The following is a 10,593-nucleotide window of genomic DNA, read 5'->3' on the forward strand; positions in this document are numbered from 1 at the left end:
GCAATCAGGTGTTGGGGATACAGGGGAAGCATAATATCTCACCCAAGACTACCAAATCCTACATCCAGCTGTATCCATCCTTCAACACATAACCAAGAAACCTTCGGAAATCATCTACCTCAACCTTCGAAAAGCATCCGTTATACGAGTTATGGCGATACTCCCGAACTCCCGCCCAAGTACTGGGTGGCGTCGAGGTTATCTCACCAATGAACTGCATAAAAGAGATTTTCGATGTCGGCGAACTAAACTCAGGTATTCCAGAACTGCAACGATAAAATTATGACGACAACACCTCGGAGCTCAACTCCCCGGGACACTTCCACAAAACCCCTGACAGGAGGCACCAAGACAATGTTCTCATCATAAAACCATCGGAATGATTCCAAGATACCCGCGTGATCCTAAAAATTTTTTTGGTGAAATTTGAGAAGAGAAGAGTCAAAACTCTACGTTAGGATGCCTTACCAGAGCGATGAAGACACTGGGGAGTAAAAATAATTCCTAAACTCTCCGATATATAATTCCTAAATGACTCAAAACATTTTTCTAGACACAACTCAGCCGCTAAAAACGATCAAGCAGTGGGGCTCCTAAGGTCGGGGAAGGCTTTGATACCAACTTGTAACGCCCTCGATGCGGCTATATCTCCCACGTGTCGAAGCACGACTTAGAGGCATAACCGCATTGAAAGCAATGTCGCAAGTGAGGTAATCTTCACACAACCCATGTAATACATAAGGGAAAGAGATACATAGTTGGCTTACAATCACCACTTCAAACAAATACATGAATAAAGCATTACATCATCCAAGTACAATCAAGGTCCGACTACGGAACCAAAATAAAAGAAGAACCCCAAATGCGACAAAGGTCCCCGATCGACCCCAACTGGGCTCCACTACTGATCAACTAGAACGAAACAACACAAAGGACAAGATCTTCATCGAGCTCCTCCTTGAGCTTGGTTGCGTCACCTGCACGGACTAATCGGCACCTGCAAACTGGTTTTGGAAGTATCTGTGAGCCACAGGGACTCAGCAATCTCAACCCTCGCGATCAATACTATTTAAGCTTATGGGTTAGGTAAAAAGTATGAGGTGGAGCTGCAGCAAGCGACTAGCATATATGGTGGCTAACATACGCAAATGAGAGCGAGAAGAGAAGGCAAAGCACGGTCGGTAAAAGTATGATCAAGAAGTGATCCTAAAACAACCTACGTCAAGCATAAATCCAACACAGTGTTCACTTCCCGGACTCCGCCGGAAAGAGACCATCACGGTAACACACGCTGTTGATTCATTTTAATTAAGGTCAACTTCAGGTTTTCTACAACCGGACGTTAACAAATTCCCATCTGCCCATAACCGCGGGCACGGCTTCCGAAAGTTCAAATCCCTGCAGGGGTGTCCCAATTTAGCCCGTGACAAGCTCTCACGGTCAACGAAGGAATAGACCTCCTCCCGAGACATTCCGATCGCGATCGGTATCCCGGTTCTTCAAGACATCCTCGACAATGGTAAAACAAATCCAGCAAAGCCGCCCGATGCACCGACATCCTGATGGGAGCTGCACATATCTCGTTCTCAGGGCAACACCGGATAGGTAAAGCTACGAGTAAAACCAGCCCTCAAGTTTCCCCGAGGTGGCCCCGCAGGCTTCCCATTTTGGACCAACACTTAGACAAGCACTGGCCTGGGGGGTTAAAATAAAGATGACCCTCGGGATGCGCGACTCCCAAGGGAAAAAGGCTAGGTGGCGAATGGTAAAACCAAGGTTGGGCCTTGCTGGAGGAGTTTTATTCAAAGCGAACTGTCAAGGGGTTCCCATTATAAATCAACCGCGTAAGGAACGCAAAATCCGGGAACATAACACCGATATGACGGAAACTAGGGCGGCAAGAGTGGAACAAAACACCAGGCATAAGGCCGAGCCTTCCACCCTTTACCAAGTATATATATGCATTAATTAAATAAGATATAATGTGATATCCCAACAAGTAAACATGTTCAAACAAGGAACAACATCTCCATGTTCCAAACAAGGAACAAACTTCAATCTTCACCTACAACTAACAACGCTATAAGAGGGGCTGAGCAAAGCGGTAACATAGCCAAACAATGGTTTGCTAGGACAAGGTGGGTTAGATGCTTGGTTCAACAATATAGGAGGCATGATAAGCAAGTGGTAGGTATTGCAGCATAGGCATAGCAAAAGAGCGAGAAACTAAGCAAAGCAAAGATAGTAGTGATTTCGAGGGTATGATCATCTTGCCTGAGATCCCGCAAGGAAGAAGAACGAGTCCATGAAGAAGATAAACGGACGTAGACAAACGGGTCCTCACAAACGCGGCATTACCGGAACCAACCCGAAGAAGCAAACACCGGAAAAGAAGCACACAACATAGTAAACAACCAACACATGAACATGGTATGATATGCGGGATGCGGTATGCGATGCATATGCATGATTTGCAAAGGAATGAATTAACCTGGACTCTACATGGAAATCCAAGTGTGCCACTGGAAAGATGAGATGAAATCACTTGAAAACGATAGAAAGAACGCCGGAATCGCAGCTACAGTTTGGAAATGGCAAGCGATTCAAATATGACCACGTTCTGTGATTTACAGCAAGTAGCCATCTAAATGCAACAAGATGAACATGCTACAGCACCCAAACATGACAAAAAAATACATGGCAGGGATGCATTCATGATGCTTAACAAAAGATGAACACTGAGATACGGCCAATTCATCCATTAATAGGTTCAAACAAGCATGGCAAAAATGCATATGGCAAATAGATTTCAGACTTAGTGAAATTAACACTTGTCTGGAATTTCAGATCAGGTAGCACTCTTCGGAGCAACCAAACTACACGCTACCGGACCTGAACATGGCAAAGTAAAGCATGTCATGGAGCTACTCAAAGAGCTTAACAAAAGTCCCTTAGTGACCTTGAGCCAAAAGGGATCAGAAAATACAATTGCAAGCATGCGAACATGGCAAAAACATAATTAGATCACAGACTTAATGAAAACTAGAGCATGCTGAAAACAGATATCAAGTAGGCATGTTTACGAGCTCGATGCACTCACTACGGGGCAAGTCATGACCAACTAAGCATACATCCATCAAGAATACACAAAATCCAAGCTAGACATGGCAAGAACAATAGCATAGAATGCACAGATCAACTACAACATCCTCGGCAAAATTGCTAACAAGTAGACAATCTGCCCAGATTCACGAAATAGCAAAAGTAGAGCTCGATTGACTCAAGCTAGGATGTTCCATAATTACAACCAAGGACATGGATGTATAGAGCACTACAATATTAACAAAACATCCTTACTGATCATCCTCAAAGAGGCACGGATCACTAGGAAACAACATGAACATATGGCATAATGAGATAAACAGCTCAAGGACTTAGTGGAAATGCTAAGTCCCTGAAATCAGCATTACCAAGTGCCTCACTTTGCAAGCTCGTGCTAGTCACCACACACATCCAAAAAATACATGGGTTGCACCTCTGGAAAGATGACAAAACCCTTAACAAAAACTTATGTAGAGCTCATGGGCATATCATGCACACAATAATCATGGCAAAAATGACAAATATCTAAATGGAGCATCAGATCTGACAATTATCTCACATAGCACTCTTCTAACAGCATTTCGGGCATCAAGATGAACTCAAATGAAAATGATGCAATGAGATGAAATGATGTACTCTCTGAGACGAACATTTTGATATGCTGTATGCATGAATCGGAGCTACGGATGCAAAGTTACCATGCGATGAACATATGCATATGAATCTGGGAATTTCGGGGACTATTCATTGCACGGGCGGGGAATAGGAGGGGCTCACCCATGGGCTTCGGCCTATGAGGGGGGGGGAAGAGGCAGGACGAGGCTGGGACGGTGGAGATGGGCCTCGACGAGGTCGGGCCCAGGGGCGACGCTCCCCTCGTCGTCTCCTTCCTCCCGACTGCACGAGGCAAGAGGCCATGGCGGTCAACGGCGGCCGGGGAAGGTCTCTGGTGAGGCGGGCATGGCAGGGATTGGCGGGAATGGACGGATCCAGAGGAGAAGGTGCCGGATCCGTCCTCGGAGGAGCTCCAAACGGCGTCGGGAGCGGATCGGGGAGGCGGCGCGCTTCCTGTCAAAGTACAGAGAGAGAGATGAGGAGAGATCGAGAGAGAGAGAGAAAAAGCCAGAGATAGGGCAACGGGGAGGCACGAGCTCACCGGGACGGCGGCGCTCCGGCACGGTGCTCGTCGACGGTGGCGAGGCAGTAGGGTTCGAGGGGCGACGCGGTGGAGGCGCTGGTGAGGTCGGGCGGCGGAGCACGGGCCCGGCGCGGCCCGATTCGTCCCCGGGGCGGGCCGGATCTGGGCCCCGGCGGCGGCGGCGAAGTGGGGCTCTGCGTGGTGACGTGGTGGGGCTGTGATTGGCTGAGGAGGGCGGCGCGGACATGTCCGGCGTGGGGATATTTGTCCGGCGACGCGAGAGGGAGCAGGGCTAGGGTTTGCACCATGATTTTCGGAGGGGATCACATATTTATAGGTAGAGGGAGCTAGGAGAGTCCAAATGAGGTGCGGTCTGCGGCCACGCGATCATGATCGAACGCTCTAGATGATAGAAGGGGTTTAGGTGGGTTTTGGGCCAAATTGGAAGGGTGTTGGGCTGCAACACACACGAGGCCTTTTCGGTCCCTCGGTTAACCGTTGGAGTATCGAACGAAGTCCAAATGGTACGAAACTTGACAGGCGGTCTACCAGTAGTAAACCAAGGCCGCTTGGAAAGTCTCGGTCCAATCCGGAAATTTTTAACACCCGCACACAAAAGAAAGGTAGAAATGACCACCGAAGGAGAACGGAGCGCCGGAATGCAAAACGGACAACGGGGAAAATGCTCGGATGCATGAGACGAACACGTATGCAAATGAAATGCACATAATGACATGATATGCAATGCATGACACGCAAGCAACGACAACGCAACAACAGTGAATAACTCGATGACACCTGGCACATCGGTCTCGGGGCGTTACACCCCTCAAGGATCAAACCCACAAAAACCACCTTTAAGGGCATCATTCCAGGTGTAGAAGCCCATTGCACAGGCTCAATTACACTGGAAGTGGTCTTTGGATCCCCGGATAACTTCCGAAGCGAAGAGTTAATCTTTGATATAGTCCCATTCCGTAGTGGTTATCACGCACTGCTCGGGCGAACCGCATTTGCTAGTTCAATGCGGTACCACATTATGCAAACCTCAAGCTCAAGATGCCAGGGCCTCGCGGAGTTATTACAGTCAATGGAAACACAGGGGGCTATCTCCGAACTGAGGAGCACACCGTGGCCCTCGTAGCAGAAGCGCAAAGCAGTGTCTCAAGGCAATCAACCAGTTCGGCGCTTCAAAGCCCGGACACCTTCAAGCGCGTTCGGGGCAATCAGCAAATAGACCGCCTGGCGTGATCTGAGCTCGCGTAGCAATGCGGCGGCCACCCCAATCCCAACCCAACGGCGATATTCGTACCGCGCATACATAATTACGCATTAATATGTCGCGACCGGTTTTCCGGGTATTAATTTCCAGAAAATGGCCGTTGTGCTCACCAGCCCCAGGATTACTGTTAGCTGAAGAGGCACCAACTTGATACAGAAATTTCAAGCAAAAAAAATGTGCAGTACAAGACCATTCGGGTATGTGAGTACAACAATTTGTTTCTAGTGGTCGATGGCGGAAGCGGTTGGTGGTTCACCAAGGTCTATGGGACTCCATTTCCCACAGGAACAGCTGACCAGGTTAACTCCTATCTTCGCGAGGCTGCTATCACCGTTGCTTAGGTTCCGAGGCTGTCATCGCAACGCTCCTCTCCAAGAAAGCAATCTGGCCAAGACAATAGCCAGGGACAAGCCATGAGTACTTTTGAATGTACTCGCAAACATTATGAACATGGGTATAATATTGCAAATGATATTCATGCTCTAAAAATATTCTATAATCCAAACGTCATTCATGAAAAAAACTCCCGATGCATGCAAGCAGGTTATTTATATGCAACAGGAATAGGTAATGACGGAATAGTAATAAAAATCACCGATCGGATGTTTGAAGCGACGTCTCGAAAGGATAGTAAAAGTGAGCATGCCTCAATTGTCTTAGCGACACCACATAAAGGGCATAGAAGGTAATAACAAGCATGCCACAGTCGGGCGTCTAAGCGACACCACATAAAGGGCTTATAAATTAAATAAAATAACAAGCATGCCACAGTCGGGCGCCTAAGTGACACCACATAAAGGGCTTATAAAGTAAATAAAATAACAAGCATGCCACAGTCGGGCGTCTAAGCGACGCCACATAAAGGGCTTGTAAGTAAATGAAATAACGAACCTGCCACAGTCGGGCATCTGAGCGACGCCACATAAAGGGCTTATATGAAAATGAAATAACAAACATGCTGCAGTCGGGTGTCTGAGCGACGCCACATAAGGGGCTTATATGAAAACATAATCATAGTGAATATCCAGGAGGTGGTACCGTCCCAGGGATATTCCTTATTTCAAACAATGCAAACGGTTAGTCCATAATGATAATAACCGTAACCATCATATATCACAAGTCATAATCAATATTCTGGTTTAGTAGTTTCTCCTTCGAAGACCGACACTAAGACCGACACTTGACCCATCCCAGACTGTAGTCCTTAACCATGGACACGGCTATTCAGATAGGTTTAATCTCTGCAGAGGGTGTACTCTTTACCCATGAGTAACGGATTCCTGTAGTCCATCGGGACTAATTCCATCTACGGCCTTTTAGTTGACAACACGCCTGACTTGCACACACCAGCTTAACATTACTTGTGTCAGGAATCACCCGCGACACTTGTTAAGCAAAACTCTAAGTGGGGAGGCTACAACCTCGCGTAGCATGGGATCAAATTTCTATTGCGCGCTCTAAGGGGTGCCCCCCTCTCGGTCCCAACCGGATACACCCATGCCCCCGGACCAGGTGGCATGCCTACCGGCTACAACCGGTATCTTCCACCATGGCCTCTCTGTACGGTGTGTGCCAAGACAAGGGTTAACAACTTAGTGAACCATACCCTACCTAAGGCAGGGACTAGTGGCCGTACAAAACAAGTATGGGGGTTACCGAAACAAGACTCAATCTATGGCCGACTCAGCAGGCTTATAAATTCCCTGCATGACATGTATATCAAATATATTTCGACCAACAAAATCACCACCCATTATACCTTACTATGCCATACCGGACATAACCGTCCCGACGGAGACCGGCGACAAGCTCACGCCTACCCAAGGCAGAGGCTGTCCCGGATTCCTTTCCGGCATGCATGCAAGGCACATGAGGATGCTTACCATCACAAGTATATTCATTTCCAACAGCAAGGAAATCACTAATATGCATTCATGCAAATGATCGCATCATCACATAAAATAACGAGTTCTCCGAAATAAGGTGGTGTTATAATCGTGTCAACCAACACATCAAAACTATTATGACAGGGTTCAAGATGCTTGCCTTCATGGTGTGGAAGGGCAGGGTGCACTCCAAATCTTTTGAAAGCTTTCTTCTCTTCCAAAATCCTATTTTCAAAAATATGCAAATAACACATATTTCAAAAACAGTACAAAAAAGTTGTTTGGAAAATTTTCAAATAAATCTCAAAATAAACTAGACAGAATTCGAGGGATGTAGGAAAAAGAATCAACTCATTTGGAATATACATACACGTCGAATATACATACACGTCGAAGGCGTATTCTGGAAACGCGCCTCCACTTATCCAGCGTGGACCGAGCGTGTGTCACTGACAGTGGGCCCGCCTGGCCCACTGGTCAGATTTGACTAGTCCACCTTCCCTCCTCTTCCTCTTCCCGAGAGGGGGCGGAACTCCGGCGACGCTCGCCGGCGAACGGCGGCGCCGTTCGAGAAACAGAGGTCACCCGCGGGCTCAGCGGGTCGAGGCGGTCACTTCGGTGGTCACTTTGGTCTCTGGGGTGGACAGAGCTGCCAGCGGCGAGCTCCGTAGCGGACGGTGGCCGTCGGGCAAAGTGGGTTTGGGGCTACGGTGGTTCCCGATCGGAATCGAGCAGGGGGATGGGTTCACAGAAGAGAGAGAGAGAGAGAGAGCTTCTGGTGAAGAGAGTGGAGAGGGGGAGGCCCTGGTGGTGCCGGAATGGCCGGGGCAGTAGCGGTGGCAGGAGTTGCCGAAGAGGAAGAAGACGACCTCCTCGGGTCGATTGGCTGCCATGGGGGGAACTAGAGGAGTGGATTGAGGTTGCATGAGTGCGGGGACGAGCTCGGGGCTTCCTGTTATAGGCGAGGCAAGGCGGTTCCGCGGCGGCCGTGGATAAGGTCGCCGGCGACCGCCATTCTGTAGCTAGGGCGTCGTGGCAGCGACGAGCGCTAGGGGCCACGCTTGTGGATGAGCTCGCGCTGCTCCAGGGGGCAGGTGGCGAGCGGGAGAGGCTCGGGCGGCGCCGACCTGAGCAAGGGCTGTCGCGCGGCCGTGGCGGCTAGCTCCTGGCCTGCCGGGGATGTGGCGAGGGGCTGCTTGGCGTGATGCGGTGAGAAGGGGAGCATGTGGCGCAGCTCTGCAGTGAGGGCAAAACCAGGGGCACGACGCGGCGGCTCGGGCGCGGCACGTGCAAAACGCGTCCTCTGCTCGCGCGCAGAGCACCCACGGAACGTGCTCGACAAAATGCCAGGGCATGCTAGAGGTCTCGGGTGAGGCTGGCACTTAGCATACCTAGGTTAGGAGTAGCTGGGAGTATAGTGGACATGCTAGTTTTTCCATAGGTGCAAGTTCACACTGCAATGACAAACGTCATGTCAAAGCTGTTCATGCACTCAAGGTGTTTGACGAAATGCCAAAGGCACCTAGGCATTACTTCGAGTGGCCAAAACATCCAGATGGTGGTCTCATTAGATGCACAAGAGGGTGGTGAGGTTAGTTTGCCAAATGCAGAAACTTGATAGTGCAAGATTTGCAAAACTACAATTCCGGACAGGAGGTAAATGGCATCATTTCATGAACCAAAAATGATCCAATGGGTGCATGCTCCTGGACTTAGGGGTTTAGTAGGGAGGACTACAAGTAGGAAAAGGAATCATGGAAAAAGGAGCAACTAAAACTGTGGTTGCTGTACAAATCCTCAAGTTGGACCAGAATGAAAGTGAGGTTGGTTCACTCAAGTTTTTCAAATAACATCACTGGGTTTTTGCAAAAAGTTGAATCATATGCTACTACCAACATCCCATAATTTTGTTGGAGGCTAGAAAGAAATATTTAAATGAGTTGTAGTGAAAAATTGCACTCTGGACCAGAGAAGAAAATTGGGTGCAGAGCTCAAAATATTTCATGTATAAAAGATATTTTTGTATAAAAGTGATTTAAAAACATCACATGACATCTCCAAATTTTGGTTGGAATTTTAAGTGAATTTATCAAATGGTTGTAGTTCAAATATGGCCTTATAACCTTGAAAAACCATTTTTCAAGAAAATAAAGATCAAGCAAATTAATTATGTAATTTGTTCTACTAATAAAATATAAGTTTTTCTAGAGAGGTTAAACAAGTCCAATAACATATTTGAAAAGTTTTCACTTTGGGGAAAAACTCCATAATAACAAGGGAGAAAAATGGTTCAAAAAAATCAAAAGGGAGCCTAGAAAATAAAAGTTTTAATCTCCTGGCAAAATTTTAATTAACAAACAAAGTTAAAATTTTGGGGTGTCATAACACTACCCCCCTTAAGAAAAATCTCATCCTCGAGATTTGCTAAAGATTGTTTTGAAAAACAAATACTCCAGGGTCACGTGTTTTTGCAAGCAGGGTATGCGTTTGAGCGATTGTGGTTGTGAGTCTGCTGTCGTGGTGCTGTGTGAAATAAAATAATCCACGTCGTGATAAGGTGTACGATGCAGCAGCTCCGGGAGAAGAAATCTTATTCCGGGATTTTTTTCACGAGGGAAAACGGATAATTTAAAGGATCATAAACCACAACAAAACTACACACATTAGTAGAAGCCAAATAATTGACTCGTCGCACAAACTCAGGGTATCACGCATAAGTCACACACATAAATAAATGTTGCAACAAAGAACACAGCAGCGACGTCTGAAATGGAAACGGTAACTGGACGGGGTCCCGAGAAAATGTCTCTGGTACTGGGACTGATTCCTCTTCTATCTGGGGAAGTGGATTGACTAGTTTATGTATGTGTCTCTCTTGGTCGGGCCTCAGAGTTCTGCCGATGGCGAGCTGAGGATGTAAATCCACGAGGCTCTGGAGACAACCCATCACACGTTGGGTTAAAGGTTCTTGAGCGATGACGTACTGAACAAGGTTGGCCAGTACTGGGTCTCTCTCAATTCGTCCGCCGGGAAAAGATGTTACGTCTCCGGGTGCTGCACGGCTCGGAAAGTAATAATACCCTCGTTCGCTGGCATAGGGTACCGCGAATCGAAGGCGAGCAAGCGCTTCGTATGCAGCAGCTTCTATCGCCATATGTGGGGTTGGCATAGATTTTCCTACGAAG

This window comes from Triticum urartu, chromosome 4 (assembly GCF_003073215.2).
Source record: "Triticum urartu cultivar G1812 chromosome 4, Tu2.1, whole genome shotgun sequence".
Lineage (NCBI taxonomy): Eukaryota > Viridiplantae > Streptophyta > Magnoliopsida > Poales > Poaceae > Triticum > Triticum urartu.